The sequence below is a fragment of the Sphaerodactylus townsendi genome, linkage group LG03, assembly GCF_021028975.2.
Source record: "Sphaerodactylus townsendi isolate TG3544 linkage group LG03, MPM_Stown_v2.3, whole genome shotgun sequence".
NCBI classification, from domain to species: Eukaryota; Metazoa; Chordata; class Lepidosauria; order Squamata; family Sphaerodactylidae; genus Sphaerodactylus; species Sphaerodactylus townsendi.
Window position 1 is genome coordinate 648,540 of NC_059427.1, and position 19,629 is coordinate 668,168.

The 19,629-nt window shown below is 60.4% G+C and overlaps 1 protein-coding gene and 1 long non-coding RNA gene across 2 annotated transcripts in view; one reads left to right on the top strand and one right to left on the bottom strand.

The window, feature by feature from the left end:
• The window catches only part of LOC125428777 (zinc finger protein OZF-like), a 798,123-nt gene that overhangs the window by 201,079 nt on the left and 577,415 nt on the right, over positions 1–19,629 (top strand). The window lies entirely within an intron of this gene.
• LOC125428945 lies at positions 4,459–15,714 on the bottom strand. Its single transcript, XR_007243915.1, has 3 exons — positions 15,642–15,714; positions 15,189–15,307; positions 4,459–4,572 (listed from the first exon to the last, which is right to left on the bottom strand). It is a non-coding gene; the product is annotated as an uncharacterized LOC125428945 (long non-coding RNA).

The following is a 19,629-nucleotide window of genomic DNA, read 5'->3' on the forward strand; positions in this document are numbered from 1 at the left end:
CACCCCCCCCCCCCCCCCAGCTCACAGGGGCCAAAACAGTCCCTGTACTTGACCGAACTCCTCCTCCTCCAGGGCATGGCTTGGCAGGAGTGTCCCCTTCTGGGCTTCAAACAGGGCAGGAGCTTTGCTTTGCTGGGGGGAGAAATGATGGAGGGGGGGGGTGGCTGTTCTCAGATGCAGCGTCCCCTCCAAACCTATCTCTGAGCTCCCCAGGCTGAGATTCGTCTGGTGGACATGCTGGTCTCTCGCGCTGCCGCAGCTGGAAGGCCTTGACCCCTCCGCCACATCTGGGAGGGGAGGGGCGGGGGGGGGGCCGTCCAGGCCGCCAAAGGACGAAGGCGCCGCACACTCGAGGACTCCCCAGGCGGCCGGAACACGACCTTTGCGTGATCCACGGAGGCCGGAACGCGCTCCAGGAAGCCCCGGGAGGCCGGCGGGCGGGCGGGCGGGCGGGCGGGCAGCCGGAGGGGAGAGGGGCGGCCAGGCTCCCGGGAACTCCGGTGGGACCCTCAGGGAGCCGGGCTTCCAGGGAGGGTCTTATCGGGAGCGTCCCCGAGCCCAGCTCCAGGGTGGGGAGCAGCGAACAGCAGAGCCCCCCCCGGGGGGGGGGGTGGAGGGGGTTCTGACTCGCGGTGCCCCCCCCCCCCCGCTTGTTTCCAAGGGCAGAGGCACGTGAAGCCGGTCGCTGGCATTTGCGGCTTGTGGGTGGGGGGACTTGGGAGGGCGCCTAAGCCGCGGGGAGCCCGTCGCCGTCTTTGCTCTGCCGGGGGGGGGCTCAGCGTCCTCCGAAGAGGGTTCTTCTCCCGGGGGGGCCGGGGGGGGCTAACAGACCCGCAGAGGACTATCTGGGGAGGGAGGAAATGTCCAAAACGCGGACCCCCCCCCCTTTACAGTAGGGAAAAGGCGTCGATCAGAGAATCGGGCACTCCGAGCCGGGGGGTCTTCACCAGATCCCTGATACCGCCCCCCCCCGCGAGAACGGAGCCAGCCGGCACCGAAAGCCTCGCATCAGGGGGCAAAAAGGTCCCGCGGGGGGGGGGGCAGGGAGCGGCGCCCAGCGGCCTCCGAAAGCGGGGGGAGCCCAGGTTGCCCTCCCCCAATTCCGCACCAGCACCTGGTGGGCCACGTGCTGCGAGGCAGCCGCGTCTGTTGCCTCCAGCTCGGGCCTAGGCCCTCTGCACATGCTCTGTACTGGCGCTGAGCCCGACGCCGCGGGAGGACAACGGACCCCGCCGGCCTAGCCCCCTCTGGCTCCCCGGGAAGCCCCCGCCCGGTTCGGGCCTGGCTGGCCGCCCAAAGGGCCCCTCCGCCTGCAGCCCCCGCGGCGACCCCCGCACGCCTCCAGGCTCCCGGAGAGGGGCGCGAGCGGACCGGCGCGCAGGCAGAAGCCCCCGCAGGCCCCGCGCCTCGTGTCCCGCCACGCACGGCCGCCCTCGCCCGCCCGCCCGCCCGCCGCGGAGCCTTACCTGCGAGCCGCCCGCCGCGGGTCTAGGGCCGGGGCTCCATGGCGGCCGAGAGGCGGCGGGCCCCGCGGGGGAGGCTGGCGACCCTAGGGCCCCCCCATGGCCCCGCCGCCGCCGCCGGCCGGCCCAGCAGCAGCAGCAGCAGCAGCCGCCGCCGCTCCGGGGCCGGTGGCGCAGGGGCGGCCGGTGGTCTGGGCGGCGCGGCTCCCGAGCCCGCCCGCTCCGCTTGCGCCCCCGCCGCTCGCCCCGTCCTTTGGCGCCGCCGCCGCCTCGCTCGCTCGCTCGCTCGCTCTCCCCCGGCGGCAGCATGAGCCGCCGTTGCTAGGAGACCGGCTCGCCTGTCATTGCCCGAGCCGGGCGGAGCCCCCCCCCCCCCGGCAGCGCCCTGCACCGGGCTGCCCGCCTGCCCGCCCGCCCAGCGGGGCAGAGCCCCAAAAGCCAGCTCAGCCCGCCCCTCGCCGGCCTCCCGCGGAGAACGCGCCAGCCCCCCCTCGCCCGCGGCCCCTCCCCCCCCCCCCCCCCCCCGCCTTCCAAGCCCGGCCCGGGGCAGCCGCGGGGGAGGCCCTGCGGTTCGGCACAGCTTGGGCGGGAGGAAAGGGAGCCAACGAGCCCCTCGCTTAGGGGGCCACACTCACGCAGAGCGGGGGCCGGAGCAGGGCGCTTCCCTGAGGCGGAGGCCCGAGGCGGGGAGAAAGGGGGGGGGCGCTGTGCCAGCCCCCCACCCCCGCAGCGGCCCCGGCGGCCGGAAAAGTAATCCAGGAGGCGATCGCGTCCCCTCCCCCCCCCCACTCCGGGCCCCCTGTAGCCGGCAGGGGGGGCAGCAGGGTCACCCGGGGTCAGGGCCCCGGGAGTGCGGCAGAGTCCCCGCAGGGGGCGCCAGAGGGCCGCGGCGGCAGCAGAGTTGGGGGGGGCCCTTGGGTTCGGCCTGTGGCGGCGCCTCCCCCTTCCTCTCTACTTGGGGTTGCCATGGAAACCTTTTAAGCCAACTTCTCCGAGAGACAAAATTCTTTTTTTAACCCCCAGCAGAGCGGGGGGGGGGGGAGGGGGAACACGAGTCCCAGAAGGGCACCCCCTGGCGGGCAGGTGGGCAGGCAGGCAGCAGGGCCCCGGCCGGGCTAGATCTGGCTTCCAGGCTGGGCCAGCAGGCGAGAGGGCGCCCGGCCAGGCCGGGCGGGCGGGCGGGCAGAAGCTGACCAGCCGCCGGGCAGAGAGGGGGCAGTGCCCACAGTGGTGCCCAGCACAGGCCTGGGGGAGGGGGCGGCCGAGGGAGGGCTCTGCCCCCTTCCTCGCGAGGCACCCACTGCAGGCCCCGCCGGGCTGGACGGGAAGACTGCCAGAGAGAGAGAGAGAGAGAGGGTTCCTATAGCAACAGTCGTCAAGCTCCGAGTTGGTGCCTTTCAATGGAGCTGGCTGCTATTATGGGATGGGATGGGGGGCACAGAAATGAACTGAATGGCTGGGAGGAGGCTGCTGGGAAGAGTCACGAGTGAGGCTGTCGCGGGGGGGGGGGGGGCCCCCCCCCCCCCCACCCTCCCTCCCCCCTTTTGGGGGGGGCCCGGGGGGGGGGGGGGGGGGAGGTAATGCAGGTGTGTGGAGGGGGTGCCCCCAGCTGGCCTTTGGGTGCGGGGGGAGCCAGGCAGAGAAGAGAGTCTACAGGAGCCAGGGATACTCCTGCCCCCCCCCCCCCCCGAGAACCCCCCCCCCCAGACCTAGGCCTTGCTCGCCCCCAGCCCCACCAAAGAAACCACAAAGTGTGCTTGTGGGGGGGTCAGTGGGTGCCACAGCCCCCTTGAATCAGCCTCTCCCTCCCTGGAGGTCAGCCCCATCCGCTCAGGCTGACAACAGCTCCCCCAGGCAGAGAAACGCCTTCTTCTTCTTGAGCTGCTGGGGACTGAGCCTCCTTCTGCGTGCCCAGCAGAGCCTCCGCCACGGAGCCACGGCCCCTCCCAGACCACGACTGAAAGGAGGGCCAGGCAGGCTGTGGGGAGTGACCCAGATTGGTGTCCTCTGTAGGAATGGTGTGGGAGGGGGGCTGTTTTCCACTGAAGGGGAGCAGAGCTTTCCATCACAGATCCCCCCCCCCGCCTCACAGCTTTCCATCACAGATGCCCCTTCCCTGACAAAGCAGGCCACTGAGGGAGGAGCAGTGCCACGTGGAAGGGTGGCCACGCTGCTTCATGCAATCAGAGCGCGCTCCCGCAACAGGTGCAAATTCCACTTCTCAGAATCTCCACTTCTGGGAATCTCTCTCATAAGAACATAAGAAAGAGCCGTCCAGTCCAGCACTCAGCTGCTCGCAGTGGCCCCCCAGGCGCCTTTGGGAGCTCATGGGCAGGACGTGAAAGCAACGGCCTTCTGCCTCTTTCTCTCCCTCCGAGACACCCGTTTTCTAGCTCCAGGTACATGCAGATGGCCTGTGACGACTACCTGGGAAGGCCCTCGGCCGGGGGGAGGAGGTGCAGTGTAAACAACGACAATCCAGACGGCCCTGCAAGGTATTGTGGGAAGGCCCAGCAGTCTTGCTCATGAGGGGCCTGCCTTTGAAGCGGAGACTGAGGTCCAGTAGCACTGGGAGGAAGACTGGGATGAGTCCGCGCCGGCTTCTCCTCCGCCCCGCTCCCAGAGCCCGGGACTCCCTGCCTCCTTTCCTTTCGGCTAAGTGAGCTGCCAGGAGAAGGCCTTAGAAGCCACGCCGATCTGGGCCCGCTGAAAGGGGGGCAGCAGGGGCCTGGGAGAGTCCCGTGGGGCCAGGATCCCATGGCTCTGCCACAGGCCCCATGGAAAACAGGTGCAGAGGGGGACAGGCAGCCCTGGAGGGCAGAGGGTGGGCGCCCGGCACTGAGCAGCACTTCTGGGGGTCTGCCCAGGGCACAGCACGGGCCTGCCCCACAAGCCCCTTCCGGGCTCTGCTGGGATCAGGGGTCACACAGGAGCACCCCTCCCTCCTCGGCACAGGCCCAGGGGTCAGCTGCACCCCACCCCGCCCGCCCCACAAGTCCTTACCGTGCTCTGGCTGGGGTCGCCCCTCCACGGGGACGCTGACAGTCCGACGCAAAAGCTTGGTCCGCGCAGGATCCCTCTGGCGTTCTCGGAGGAGCAGGGGGTGGATCTTGGCAGTGGGGAGACAGGCACAAGGCAGCGTTAGCATTCAGGGGACACATCCGGAGCCCCACGTGCTTCCCCCCCCCCCGCCCCCGCCCCCGCCCCCACCCCACAGACCCACACCCTGAGAGCTTCGGTGGTGGTGGTGGAGGGGCCCCAGGTGTGTTTATGTGGCAGAAGCTCCCAAAGAATCAGGGGCCACAAATCAGCAAGCCTCTCTCCTGCCCCCCTTGCCCCCCCCCCGACACTTTGGTGGTTTCCCCCTAGAAATGTGTGGCATGATTTCCTCTTTGAAGCTATTCAATATTTGTATAAATAAATTTGATAATGACACAGAGGGCATGTTAATCAAAATTGCAGGTGATACCAGATTAGGAGGGGTAGCTAATATCCCAGAGGACAGGGGCAGGATTCAAAATGACCTGGACAGATTAGAGAGCTGGGCCAAAACAAACAAAATGAATTTCAACAGAGATAAATGTAGGATTCTACACTTTGGCAGAAAAAAAATGAAATGCACAGACATAGGATGTGTAACCCCTGGCTTGACAACACTACATGCGACAGGGATCTGGGAGTCTTAGTAGACTACAAACTGAACATGAGTCAGCAGTGTGAAATGGCAGCCAAGAAAGCCAATGCGATTCTGGGATCCACCAATAGGAGTATAGTGTCTAGATCGAGGGAAGTAATTGTACCCCTCTACTCTGCATTGGTCAGCCCCAGTGGTGGGATTCAAATAATTTAACAACTGGTTGTTTACAAGCACCATTTTAACAACCAGTTCTGCCTAAGTGGTGCGAACCGGCTGAATCCCACCACTGGTTAGACCTCACCTTGAGTACTGTGTTCGGTTCTGGGCTCTGCAATTCAAGAAGGATATTAACCGGCTGGAGCGGGTCCAGAGGAGGGCAACCAAAATGGGAAAAGGTCTGGAGTCCATCATGCCCTACGAAGAGAGGCTGAGGAAGCTGGGGATGTTTAGAGAAGCAAAGGTTAAGGGGGACACGATAGTCCTGTTTAGATCTTTGAAGAGATGCCACGTCGAAGAGGGAGCAAGGTTGTTTTTTGCTGCCTCAGAGACTAGGCCCGTGGTGGCGAACCTTTGGCACTCCAGATGTTATGGACTACAATTCCCATCAGCCCCTGCCAGCATGGCCAATGGACTAGGACGTGGACTACTGGGTGCAGGAAAAGTGGTTCCACCTAAACATTAGGAAGGACTTTCTGGCCGTCAGGGCTGCTGGATAGTGGAATTCGCTGCCTCGGAGAACGGTGGAGTCTCCTTCTTTGGAGGTTTTTCAACAGAGGCTGGATGAATATATGGTGGGAGTGCTTTGACTGTGTGTTCCTGCATGGCCAGGGGGTGGACTGGATGGCCCCTTAGGGTCTCTTCCAACTCCCTGATTCTATGATACTATGAAGCTCTGAGTAATCTCAGCTTGTCCTGGAATAAATGCAGTTCCTCTCTGTAAGGTGCCCTCCAGTTCTGCTCTCTTTTGTCCCAACAAACTAATAGGACTGCCCCTCTGAAAATCCAAGACCCCTGAGTAGTCTGCCTCCGGTAGCACAAGCAGTCTGGGGCTCGGGGGTTCCTCTGGCCCACAACCCCAGTCCTGTTCTGTGGTGAGCCGGAGAGAGATGGGTCTTTCCTGGCCCAACAGAGGCTGCTCCTGAGCCCTGGAGGAAGCGATGACCTCCCTCCCAAGAGACCTAAGCAGCTATTGGCCACCTGCCTCCACCCCGCCAAATGTCTCTCGCCAGCCCTGCAGGGCTGGACCAGACCACACAATCTAGTCCACCATCCTGCCTCACACACTGTGGCCGACCATTTCCTCTGGAGGCAGGGCAATGAGTTGCTTCCTGGCACTGGGATTCAGAGGTTGACTGCCTTGGGATGTGGAGGTTCCCTTCAGTCACCACAGCTGATAGCCACTGGTGGACCTCTCCTCCATGGATCTGTCTCCCCTACTTGTAAAGCCTGTCTGTGCCCGTGGCCATCGCTGCTCCCTCTGGCAGTAAATTCCAAATGTAAATCACTCACTGTGCAAAGAACGATTCCCCTTTTGGCCCATCCTGAATCTACCGCCCGCCAGCTTCACTGGATGCCCCCAGGAGAGAAAGGCCTCTCTGTCCACACTGCCTTGTGCATAATTTCAGAAAGCTCTGTCATGTCCGCCCTTAGTCCTCACACGCCTGCACGCGTGTCCCCGAGGAGGGTGGTCTTGCGCAGGGGCGGGGCTGAGAGGAAGCCTTCTGGTCTGGGAGTTCAGGGATGCCGATGTCATCTCTGCCACAGACGTGACTTAAGGTGGCTTTGCGCAGCGTCCTCGGGGCAAAGATTCTCCTGCTCCCTTTCAATGGCAATGAGGAATCTGCACGGTTGGCTGAGCACTGAATTTCTGCCCCATCCCAGCAGTCCCGCGGCTTCATATTCCCATTATCCACCAAGCAATCCGGACAAAAACTGCACCTTTCCCCTGACAACGCCACAACAAAAAGGAATAGAGATGTGTTTTTTAAAAAAAGAATCGGAAGCTGGAAAGTCACAGGAACCAGTAGATTGTAGCAGTAGAGGCTGTCATAACATTATTGTGCTCCAGTTCAATGAAAATCATCCCCCCCTTTTTAAAAACCATCATAAGGTCCCTCTGATGCTCCCACAAGCAAAGTGGAATCCCCAAGGACCACGGCACTGATGTGGACCAGGTCTGAAGCTATGCACGGCATCCCACCCAGATGGTGGCAGAAGCTCTGGCGCTGTGGCCATCAAAAAACTCTTCTGGGTCTGACTGGAGCAAAGCAGGGCAGGACCCAGAAAGAGGAGGGTCTGCGGATGGCTGAAAACCCCCCTCCGGTCTGGAAGCGGCCTGCGTGGAAGCGGCCACCACAGGCAAGCTCTTCCCCCAACTTCAGCCCCACCCCCCCTGAGAAGAGCTGCCGCTGTTCTGGGTGCGAAATTCTTCCAGCACAAGGAACAGATTTCCCTGCCCAGTTGTGCCCCTGTGTGGGAATTCTCTCCTCCCACACGCAAAAGGCTTCAGGCGGCCGGCCGGCCATGCAAAAAGCGCAGCTTGCCCGATTTTCAGCTTGTGATTTCCTCCCATCCAGAGAGCTCCCCTGTGGAAGCCGTCTGGTTCTCTGAGAGGCCGCCCTGGCCCACCCAGCACTGAGTTGCCCACTCTGGCCGGCAGCATCTCCAGCAGAAGTGGCCTTCCCCCGTGCCCTGGGCCCCCTGCCCCGCCCCGCCCCACCTAGAAGCATCGCGCTGGGCCTGGAGGGAGCTGCTCCAGGGGCACTTTGAGAAGGGGCATCATGGGTTGGTGCTGATGGCACCGTTTATTGCGTGCCTTATAAGAACATAAGAACTAGCCTGCTGGATCAGACCAGCAGAGTCCACCTACTCCAGCTCTCTGCTACTCGCAGTGGCCCACCAGGTGCCTTTGGGAGCTCACGTGCAGGGTGTGAAAGCAATGGCCTTCTGCTGCTGCTGCTCCTGAGCACCTGGTCTGCTCAGGCATTTGCAACCTCAGATCAAGATTGGTAGCCATAGATCGACTTCTCCTCCATAAATCTGTCCAAGCCCCTTTTAAAGCTATCCAGGTTAGCGGCCGTCACCACCTCCTGTGGCAGCATATTCCAAATAGGACCAGGAGTCTTGTGTTCAAGGTGCAGGAGAAGAGATTCCACCTAAACATTAGGAAGAACTTCCTGACAGTCAGGGGCTGTTTGACAGTGGAATTCACTGCCTCAGAGAGTGGAGTGGAGTCTCCTTCTTTGGAGGTTTTTAAGCAGGATGGCCATCTGTCAGGAGTGCTTTGATGGCATGTTCCTGCGTGGCAGGGGGTTGGACTGGATGCCCTTGGGGGTCTCTTCCGTGATTCCACTGCCTTGTCCTAAAACGCAGGAATCCGCCCGCAGCCTCTGAGAAAGGTCAGGAACACAGAACAGGAGTAAGAGAACAGGGGGCTGAGTTCGGAGCGTCGGGCCCTGGGCTCTCTTGCCTCTGTCCTCGTGTCCCCTGGGAGTCTGGGGAGGACCACAAAGTATGTCCTCCTCTTCCATTTCGCCCTGTGGGGCAGGTTAGGCTGCGAAAGGCCCAAGGAGCTTCACCCTGTGGGGATTAGAATTCAGGCATTCTGACCGGCCAGTGATGACGGCAGCAGCGGCACACTGGCTCTGCTCCCGGCTGAGACACGGAGCTCAGTGCGGAGCCTTCAGATGGTCTCTTTGACTCACTCTCGCCAACGTCACAGGGTAGTTGTGAGGATAACATGGACCGAGGTGGCCACATCTACCTTGCTGAGCTCCTCTAAGCGAGCTAGGCAAATACGCAATGGGAAGGCCTCTCTCTCTCTCTCTCTCTCTGTGGCCTGCTTGCGGCCCCCTGAAGCTGGCTTAGAGCGAGGCAGGCCCAGGCCCAGCTCTGGTGGGGGCCTGTGTGGCTCGGCCGGAAGAAATCTTTCCCAACCGCTGGAGAAACCGGGGCCGGGACTGGGCTGGTGGAACCGGCCGGCCCTTCTGGTGATAAGAAAGAGGGGAGGGTCCCCTTTGACTACATACGAGGGTTAGTCTGGGGATTCTCAGTCCTGCATGGGGAGAGATGCGGGGGGGGGGCAGGGGCAGCTGCGGTGAGGAGGAGCGTTGGGAGATGGAGAGGGGAGATGCCCAGGACCCACCTGGGGGGAGTACCGGAGTCTTCTTCCTGGGCCTCCATCAGAGACAAGACCCTCCCCTTCCCTCCCTGCCTCAAGGGCGCTGGGGGTGGGCACAAAACACTGTGACCTACTTGCTCTTCCATGGACCCCCTTTCCCCGCTTGGCTCCACAAGCCCCTCCGTGACACCCCTTTTGGGGGGGTCTCTGGAGCTCTTTGTGTTCCCCCTCCCAGGCCCCCAGAAACACACCCAGCCAGGCCCTCCCCTTCCCCCTCCCCTGCCCCTCGATTCTCTGGGGTGCCCCACAGGCTGCACCCGGTAAACGGCCCAGAGGAGCGCTGAGCAGCACGGAGAAGCTGCGCCTGCCTTGGAGTGCCGCGTTTAAGGCCGTCTCTGGCAACGACACCTGAACTGGGGGGTGGGTGGGGGGCAGCCATCTTGGCTTTGCCTGCAGCTACCCTCCCAGGGGCAAACCACAAAGGCAGCACCCCACACTCTTTGGATAGCCCACAAGAAGACGTCTGGCTATTTGATTGTATATTGCGTTATTGGCCTTAGAATGATATGGGTGTGAGAGGATGCTGGACATTTTTCATGTTTACCAGCTGAGTCCAGGAAGAAACGTGCAACAGACGACTGCCAGCGAGCCAGGCAGAGGGCTGGGATTTTATCTTGGGTTAGAAACTAGTAAAACAGCAGGAATCAGAGTGCAGAAGTAGCGGCAGGACCTGTTCTGGAGGGAAGTGAGCCACGGAGCCCCCCAGGGACGTCAGAAGAGCCCCACCGGATCAGGCCAAAGGCCCGAATTCTGTTCACACACAGTAGTGCTATTTAATCTGTTCCTAAATGGTCTACAAATCTGGAGTCAGTAGAGAAAAGGTCAAGTTTGCAAATAACACGCTGTGAGAATGGAAGCCGAACTTCCAAAAGGATTTCTTCAACCTGGGTAAGTAAGAAAGCAGCCGAGGGAAACGAGGCTCCGGGAGGCTCTGGCGAGAACTGAGCAGGTGAAAACTGACCAGGGGAGGCCTCAGTGGACAGGCAGCTCCCGGCCAAAGGCCAGCTCCTCCACCACGTGCAACAGATGTGAGAAGAGAGGTCCCCACTCCCCGCTGCTGTCATGCCCGGGGGCAGCCGGATTTTGACACCATGCGCAGTTCTTGTCACCGAATCTCAAAAAGGATATTGCAGCAGAGCTGCGGGGGGGGGGGGGAGTGGAGTGTCCAAGAGGGCAGCCAAGGTGATTCCAGGGGCTGGAGCCCCGTCCCCACAGCATGACATGATTTCAGCTGGGAAATGACCAGAAGGGGGCATGACAGGAGCTTCTGCGAATGTTCATGGAATAGACTGCACAGAGATGTGTGTTTTTTCTCCTTCTCCCATAATATTAGAACAAGTCTGGAACCCCCGTGAAGGGAACTGGCAGAGGAATCACATCTCGGAAAAACAGCACAGCACGGCTGGCCCTTCCTGAAAAGGGGGGCACGGTGGAAGCACTTCTCTATATGAAGGCAAGGGGAGGAAGAAAAGCCTGTGGGGGCTCCATTGCCCCAAATCCCCCCCACCGCCATTGTAGAAAGCCCCCCCCCCCGCTAGGCTTTTCCTGAGGGACCCTTCCATCTTGCCAGCGTGGAGTCATGGTTAAGAGTGGTGGACTCGAATCTGGAGAAGCCGGTTTGACTCCCCACTCCTGCACCTGAGTGGCGAACTCTTATCTGGTCAACTGAATTGGTTTCCCCAGTCCTGGGGCCAGCCCCTCTCCCCTCCGGGCTCTCTCAGCCCCACCTGCCTCACGAGGCATCTGTTGTGGGGGGAGGAAGGGAAAGGAGTTTGGAAGCCCCTCTGAGTCTCTTTCCAGGGAGAGAAAAGGGGGATATAGATCCAAACTCTTTTCTTCTTTTTCTGGCTGAGTGGGCCATGACAGCATGGGGGCTGGGAGGAGCCCCATTTAAAAAGGTACTGGTGCCCAGAACCAGCGAGTAGCACCACCACAAAGAAGTTCCCTTCAAGTACACCAGGATCCAAGGAGGTGGATCAGGGATAACCGAGGAATGAAAGGGTGACTTCAGGAAGGTGGGCAGGCAGCAAAGAAGCTCAATGAAAATCTGCCCTCCCTGGCCCTGTGGAGAATGTGGGGCAGGTGGCTGTTGCTAAAACCAGCCTCCACACTGGGATGCCAAAAAGCAAAAAGTGTTATAGTCCTTCCAGAAAAAGAAGGGGGGATCCAGGGACTGCAGGAGGCCAGGGGGCAGAGACCCACCATTCCAGGCAACAGGGCACAGACTGTTATTAAAGAGAGAATTATTAAGCACATCAAGGAACAAACTCTGCTGAGGGGACGTCAGCCGGGTTACTGAGAAGGGACATCCTAAGAACATAAGAAAGACCCTGCTGGATCAGACAAGCAGAGTCCATCTAGTCCAGCACTCTGCTACTTGCAGTGGCCCACCAGATGCCTTTGGGAGCTCACGTGCAGGAGGTGAAAGCAATGGCCTTCTGCGGCTGTTGCTCCCGATCACCTGGTCTGTTAAGGCATTTGCAACCTCAGATCAAGGAGGATCCAGATTGGTAGCCATAGATCGACTTCTCCTCCATAAATCTGTCCAAGCCCCTTTTAAAGCTATCCAGGTTAGTGGCCATCACCACCTCCTGTGGCAGCATATTCCAAACATCAATCACACGTTGCGTGAAGAAGTGTTTCCTTTTATTAGTCCTATCCCCCCCCCCCAGCATTTTCAATGAATGCCCCCTGGTTCTAGTATTGTGAGAAAGAGAGAGAAATTTCTCTCTGTCGACATTTTCTACCCCATGCATAATTTTATCGACTTCACTCATATCCCCCCTCAGTCGTCTCCTCTCCAAACTAAAGAGCCCCAAACGCTGCAGCCTCTCCTCATAAGGAAGGTCCGGCCTCAGCAGCCTCTTGGGAGTTCTTCCAGTCGGTTAAGAAGCAGGTGAATGAGGGCGGTCCCAGAGACGTCTTTTCCCCGAATGGCCAAAAGACTTTACAATAATCGTTCTTGCAATCGGTGGGTTTTAATTTGTTCACAAACTATCTGGAACTGGGGTTGGGCAGGTTTGTGACAAATTGTGGATTTTGAAGAGCTGCAGGACTCGGGAAGGATTGAAAAAGATCTTCGGGTTATAACAGATAGTTCCAAGAAAGCACCATCTCAGTGTGTGGCAGTGGTGAAAACGGCAAGGGCCCCGCTAGGCATTACCATTACCGGGGGGATGGTCTCGCTTGGGATATTGTGTGGTGTTCTGGCCACCAAATCTCATAAGGGAAAAGCCGGAGCCTCGGACTTCCCAGTTTAGAAAAGTAGTCAACTAAAGGGGGGGGGACATAATAGAGGTGTATAAAATGATGCGTGGGGGGGGGAGAGAGAGAGAGCTGGCAAGGAGACCGTTTTCTCCCTCTCCCCAAATACCAGCACTCGAGGGCACCAGATTAAACGGGCGGGGGGGGGAGCAGATTCAGCCTGGTCAAAAGGGAATGCTTCCTTACACAGCATACAGGCAGGGACAGCTTTGATAGGGAACTGGACAGATTTATGGGGGGGGGGATGTTTGGTGGCTCCTGGTCACGTGGAAGCTCCACATTCGGAGGCAGCAAACCTCTTTACTCCAGTGCCAGGAGGGAAGACGTGGGGAAGGTTTCGGAGGGGGGCGGAGTGGATAGGGAGAGATTTTCCTCCCTCTGGTTCTCAGGGGGAACCAGCGAAACTTGCAGGTGGTCGGTTCAGGAGACGCGCGTGGGCTTTCCATGTCCTGCTTATTTGCACTCTCGGGCAACCGCTTGCCCCCTGGGTGAGGATGGCGGCCAAGATGGCCGACCGGCCCAACCTTGCTGGGGTGTTCTGACGTTATGTGATCAAAAGCAAGAAAAAGGAAAATGGGTTCCTAGAGACGTCCTCTTTCGTTCTCAGCTCATCAGCTTCTTATTTGGCAAGACTGGCTGGTCGGAGGCCTTCATGGCCGGAATCACTGGGGGGTTCTGCGGTTGCATTTTCTCCTGACGTTTCGCCTGCACCTGCGGCTGACAGATCCCCTGAAGATGCCGGCCACAGATGCAGGCGAAACATCGGGAGAAAATGCTGCTGGAACTCGGCCACACAGCCCGGAAAACCCACCGTGACCTGAAAAACAGAAAAGCTCCAGGACTGTTCAGCTTGTCCAAGTCTTCTGGCCAGAGGAATTGTGTTCTCAAGGATCCTACTGATCCATCAGAAGCGCTTTGAGAAATCCTGGAGGACCACTGAGATGCCCCAAGACCCGGGGCGGGAAATGAGCGTCAGAATGGGAGGGGGAGGCGCCTCAGGGCCTCTCCGCTCTCCTGGGCACTGATTGGGCCCCCATCTGGGGTCCTGTGTCCAGTTCTGGGTGCCACAAATTGGGATGTGTTCCAAAAAGGGGAAATGGAGATTCTTGGGTGCCTCTTGTGAGGAAAGGCTGAAGGAATCTGGGGGGGAATCTCACCAAGACCAGCTCTCGGGAGAGAGGGCGGGACACATCGCAGCTGCCCAAGGAGCTCCCCCAGGGCGAAGAGGGGAAAGGGGTTTTCTGCTGTGTGAGAGTAACCCTGACAGGAGGGTAGATTGGGGCTGAACTACCTCGCAGGACTGGTCCGGCAAGAGCGGAGGGGTGGAGAGAGAACTGTGACGGGAGCCATTTCTCCAGGCAGCTCCAACTGATGGTTGGACAAGATGGCCTCCAGGGCCCCAGCTCGGAGTGAGGGGGGGGGCTGCCGGCCTAGTTGGGAGAGCAGCAGCTCGGAATGCGGAAGGCCCCCCCCCCGTTCAGTCCCCTGCAGATGCCGCTGAAAGGGTCAGGTCGGGGGTGACAAGAAAGGTCTCTGCTGGAGACCCAGGAGAGCCGACTGCCCGTCACTGCAGACAGCCCTGATGCTGATGGACGGGCGGGCGGAGGGCCTGCTTCCACCCCCACCCTTCTAAGCATTTTTCCACTTAGGAAGCAAGTGACTTGTGGCGGGGGTGGGGGGCTCTGCTCCTTGAAGGAGAGACACAGTCATAGAGGAGAGCGGGGCCAATGTCTGCTGGCCACGCTGGGCCCATGCACCAGCCACGTTCAGAGGCCAAGACCCACGGAGCAGTGGAGTCCGTGGAAGGGGGCAACAGCAGCAGCCAAGACCTGGAAACCACCACCACCACCACCCCCCGTGGCCCATTTCAGGTCTGGCCTTTCTGTGCAGGAGCCCCCTGGAGAGGGCCACGCCTTCCCTCTGAACCAGCCCCGTGGCCGGAAGGAACTCAACAGACGGGGGGGGGGGCATCTCAGCCACCAGCTTGCCAAGTCCAGGTGGGCAAATCCCTGCAGATGTGGGGCCAGCGCCCAGCCCAGGGGCATCTGGGGGTCATGATGCCTCCACCCCATCCTCCGAAGTGTTCTCCAGTACGACTGATCTCTGTCGTGGGGGCATCAGATCATTCCAGGCCCTCCCCAGGCCCTGCCTAGAGGCTGGCAACCCCAGGGGCTCCCTAGGCTGGGCGGGAGGACAGTGGGAGTGGGGCTGAGATGGGAGCTTCATGGAAGAGTTGGGGGGGCTGGATTTGGCCCCTTGGCAGCCCCCACTGAGGCGACCAGGGTCACTTTGGAGGAAGGGGGAGGTTCCTACTGCTGGCCTCAAGGTGCTCTGACACGCCCCCCCCCCCGTGGGTTTGGGGCAGGAGGGCCAGTCTCACCTGCGGACCCAGGGAGTGCTGATGGCCCCGGAAGGACAGGGAGGCGGGCGCTTCTTCCTCCTGCCCCCCCCCGCCCCCCCCCGGGCCCCAGCAGCTGTCCCGTGGCTTTGGGCTCATGGACTCCGCACCACGGAGGGGCAGCCCTCCCCCGCTGGCCAAGCGACCCCCCCCCTTGCCCTCTCTCTGGCAACTGGCCAACCGGGAGGAGGCCAAACTTGGTCACCCGCGTGGGGTCCCCCCCTTCCCCCCCCTGCGGCCTCTCACCTCTTCCTCGTCCAGCATCAGCAGCTGGTTTCCGGAGATGATGCAGAATCGGGGGTTCCAGGGGCGGTCGTACGGAGAGTGCATGTATTGGGCGCGGTGCAGGGGGGCTCCTCGCACATCTGCGGGGGGGAAGGGGAGCCGTCAGGGAGACCCGCCCGGGCAGCCCGTCCCCCCTCCAGCCCCACACGCGCCCCTCCCTTGTCATCTGCCGCCGCCCCCCCCCATGCCCAAAGGGGGGACAGACTCACACACACACACACACACACGCGAGCCCTGCGAGGCCCCCTTGCCAGGCCTTGCCCCCCCCCCCACGGCGCTCGTGCGGACGGGCGGACGGACTCTTGAGGCACTTTGCCAACAGGTTTGCTATTTGTTTTCGTGACCCGCCCGCAGCCCGTGGCGAACGGCGGGGAATAAATGTCAGCAAATCATAATAGAAGTAGATATCCGGACCTTTTTTTGGAACTGAAACGCTGCTTTCAGCCGAGGGTCAGGCAGGAGGGGGGGGGGGAGGCGGTTCGTATTTCGGCTTCCGGACAGGAAAGAAGCGTATCCCCCCCCCTTACCCCTAAACCACTTCTCCGATCGAAATCTCCCCCCTTCGCAGCCCGCCTTCCTCCAGCACCGGGGTGGGGGGGGGTGGGGCGCTGCTGCCGCCCGTTCCCCCCCTCTGTGCTTCGAGGCAAAGCCACGCGTGCCTGAGGCTGCGTGGACAGGAAGGGGGAGGGGGTTGCGGGTGTCCTGCTCTGCAAGCCGCTCGTTCTGCAGGGAGACCCGGGAGAAGTGGCAGCGGCCTCCGCGGCACCTCACGAAAGGCTCGCCCGGAGGGTGAGAGAGCTCGTGGCAGCCGCAGCAGCCCTGGGGGCACAGAGAAGGCGCTCCTGGCAGCCCGGAGGCCCCCCGGTTCTTGGGGAGCTTCGAGGAGGGCCTCCTCCCTCCCTCCCTCCCTCCCTCCTCCCTCCCCCCCTCCGGCCAGGCCTTCTTCTTCTGCCCTCCTCCTCCTCCTCTTCCTCCTCCTCCTCGGGCATCGGAGCCTCCAGCGGCGGCGGGCGAGGGAGGCAGGCAGGGTTGTGTGGTGAGGAGGAGGGGGGGCCTCTGCTGGCCGCCGGCTGCCCTCTGCTGGCCAGACTGGGAATGGGGGCCAGCGGCCGCGGGGGGTCGGGGGGCAGGGCAGGCAGGGGTGAGGCCCACCGGAAGCGGGGCCGGAGGAGCCTTGATGTGCAGAACGTGCCGACGAGGGTGGGATATTTTTAAACCCCTAAAGGAATGGCAGAACATGAGGAGTGCAGTGAAACCCCCCCCCCCGTGCGAGGAAGGGGCTTCTCAGCAGCGCCAGGGCCCCCCCTGCCCCCGCCCCCCCTGCTGGACCGTCGCCCACCCACGGAGCCACGGAACTTGGGGGTCCCTCCTGGCCCCTTTCTTCCCCTCTGCGCTAACCCCCTGCCTGGCTGAGCCTCTAAGGCCGGCCGCCTCCGTCGGAGCTCTTCCATCCCAAACACAGACAGACGAGCCACCAAATCAGCCCCCCCCCCCCTCACCCGGTGGCAACCCCCCCCCTCTCTCTCCCCGGGGTCTCAGGCCTTCCCCTCAGCCCCTTCCACCTCCTCCTTTTTAACTGGAAATGCTCTGTGGGGGTGGGGGGTGGAGAGCTGGGACCTTGGAGATGCCCCCCAGCTCTGCCTGGGGACCCCCATCAGGCCTGGTGGAGGCAGCCGTCCATCATGAACGCTTCTTGCCCCTGAATCTCCCCTGAAGGCCGCCTGCGCCCCTTGCTTGCTCCAGATGTCCTCACAGCACCCCCCCCGCACAACAAGCACTCTGGCAGCCTCGCGGATCAGGCCCACATTTTCACCTCCTCCCCCCAACACCCGCTGCCCCCTGCAATTCTCCCAAGGGTTGGCCAGGAGATCAGAAGAGGCTGAATTCTGCATGTTTCTAACTTCCCCAATCCTAAACATCACCTGATTGATAAGGAAATCCCGAAGAGGGGGATTGGGGGATTTTTCCCCTCCCAGCTGTGTTTCAGAATCAGCCCAGACCTGGCAAAAATCCCAGATGCCTCCAGGGAGAACAATCAGGAAGGAGCAACAACCGGCCCAACTGAGACCCATAAAATGCCTCAACAAGCCCACATGAACACAAAGAGAGCACTCTCGCACACAGGGGACCTCTGCCCTTTGGCTACAGAACTACAGACCTACCCTCCTCCCGCCCCCCACCCCCCAAGCCAGGGGCCTGCTCCTCTCGCCTCAGCCCCCCCAAAAACCTCACAAGGGGGCAATTTGGAACCGCGGCACCACCTCACAAATCACACCACACATTCATATGTCATCATCTCTGCCTGAATGGAGCTGGGCATGAAGCCGAGGGGGGGGGGCTTTAAGCCCAGCTGGTGAGCTCCCAAAGGCACCTGGGGGGCCACTGCCAGAGGAGCAGAGTGCTGGACTAGATGGACTCTGCTGGTCTGTTCCAGCAGGCTCGTTCTTGTGTTCTTACGAGGAGGCCTTCTCTGGTGCCTCTGCGCCCCCCACCCCGGCCACTGAACTCCTGACCCCCATGTGAGAACAGCCCTGCTGGGTCAGACCACCAAGGCCCACCAAGGCCAGCCCAGCGGTCTGTTCACGCAGTGGCCACCCAGGGGCCACAAACTGACCGCAGCAGCGGGGGGGGGCAGCATTCTCCTGCCAGCCTGTCTTCCACTGCCCCGGACCCAGCTGCCCCCAACACGGCCCCGCTGCTCTGAGGCTGGGCAAAGATGCATCCACGCCCAGTATGGCCCTTTCAACGTTTAGCCCTGGATAGCCCCCTCCCCGCCGTGAACAGGCCCACTTTCCTCTTAAAAGAAGCTGACAGCGTGGGGGGGGGGGGCAGGGGAGATCAGGAGCTTGCAGCCGGCAGTTCCGTGACCGACTTCTGCACCCCACCACTAGGCAATATTGCTCTTTGCCCTGCACATTGTCTCCATGAGTCTCTAATTCTTTGAGTATAAGGACCACCACATCCCTGCTCCCATCTCAGTCAAATCCTGACCTCCCTTTGGTGCCACGGACACATTCAGTGAACCACCACAAACCACCACAAGGAAGGAAGGAAGGAAGGAAGGAAGGAAGGAAGGAAGGAAGGAAGAGCCATCTGCCATCTCACAACCTGCATTCACATGTCGCAAGAAGCTCTAGGAAGGCATGCCAGGATGTGGCATGTTGCTGTCCTTCCTTCCTTCCGAACATAAGGAGGAGTCTGCTGGATCAGACCAGAGTCCATCTCGTCCAGCACTCTGCTACTTGCAGTGGCCCACCAGGTGCCTTTGGGAGCTCACGTGCAGGATGTGAAAGCAATGGCCTTCTGCTGCTGCTGCTCCTGAGCACCTGGTCTGCTAAGGCATTTGCAACCTCAGATCAAGGAGGATCAAGATTGGTAGCCATAGATCGACTTCTCCTCCATAAATCTGTCCAAGCCCCTTTTAAAGCTATCCAGGTGAGTGGCCATCACCACCTCCTGTGGCAGCATATTCCAAACACCAATCACACGTTGCGTGAAGAAGTGTTTCCTTTTATTAGTCCTAATTCTTCCCCCCAGCATTTTCAATGGATGCCCCCTGGTTCTAGTATTGTGAGAAAGAGAGAAAAATTTCTCTCTGTCAACATTTTCTACCCCATGCATAATTTTATAGACTTCACTCATATCCCCCCTCAGACGTCTCCTCTCCAAACTAAAGAGTCCCAAACGCTGCAGCCTCTCCTCATAAGGAAGGTGCTCCAGTCCCTCAATCATCCTCATTGCCCTTCTCTGCACTTTTTCTCTCTTCGATATTCTTTTTGAGATGTGGCAACCAGAACTGAACACAGTACTCCAAGTGTGGTCACACCACTGCTTTATATAAGTGCATGACAATCCTTGTAGTTTTATGATCAACTCCTTTCCTAATTATCCCCAGCATAGAGTTTGCCTTTTTCACAGCTGCCATGCATTGAGTTGACATTCCCATGGAACTATCCACTAAGACGCCCAAATCCCTTTCCTGGTCTGTGACTGATAGCACTGACCCCTGTAGCGTGTATGTGAAGTTTGGATTTTTTGCCCCTATGTGCATCACTTTACATTTTGCTACATTGAACTGCATTTGCCATTTCTTAGCCCACTCACCTAATTTATCAAGGTCCGCTTGGAGCTCTTCGCAATCCTTTGTGGTTCTCACCACCCTACATAATTTGGTATCATCTGCAAACTTGGCCACCACGCTACCCACCCCTACTTCCAGGTCATTTATGAATAGGTTAAAGAGCACTGGTCCCAAAACGGATCCTTGGGGGACACCACTCCCAACATCTCTCCATTGTGAGAACTTCCCATTTACACCCACCCTTTGTTTCCTGTTCCTCAACCAGTTTTTAATCCCTGCCTGCCTGCCTGCCTGCCTGCCTGCCTGCCTGCCTGCCTGCCT